The sequence below is a fragment of the Gadus chalcogrammus genome, chromosome 15 (genome assembly GCF_026213295.1).
Source record: "Gadus chalcogrammus isolate NIFS_2021 chromosome 15, NIFS_Gcha_1.0, whole genome shotgun sequence".
Taxonomy (NCBI): domain Eukaryota; kingdom Metazoa; phylum Chordata; class Actinopteri; order Gadiformes; family Gadidae; genus Gadus; species Gadus chalcogrammus.
Genome location: NC_079426.1, coordinates 28,374,775 through 28,375,008, shown reverse-complemented (window position 1 = coordinate 28,375,008; position 234 = coordinate 28,374,775).

The window sequence follows — 234 nt, the reverse complement described above, 5'->3', positions numbered from 1 at the left end:
CTGGTCCTTACAGGGTCTTGAGGAAGGTCGGGGACCTCAACTACGTTGTTAGTACCCCAGAGAGGCGGTCTAAGACCCGACTGTGTCACATTAATGCCATGACTGCTTATAATGGAGAGGTAACTGAGGCAGTAGTGACTTGTGTTCAGAGAGACCTCCCAGAACGTACAGAGGAGCTTAGTGATGTGGACTCGTCCCCTGACGTGGTTAATGCTAGGTTGTATAATACCCAGG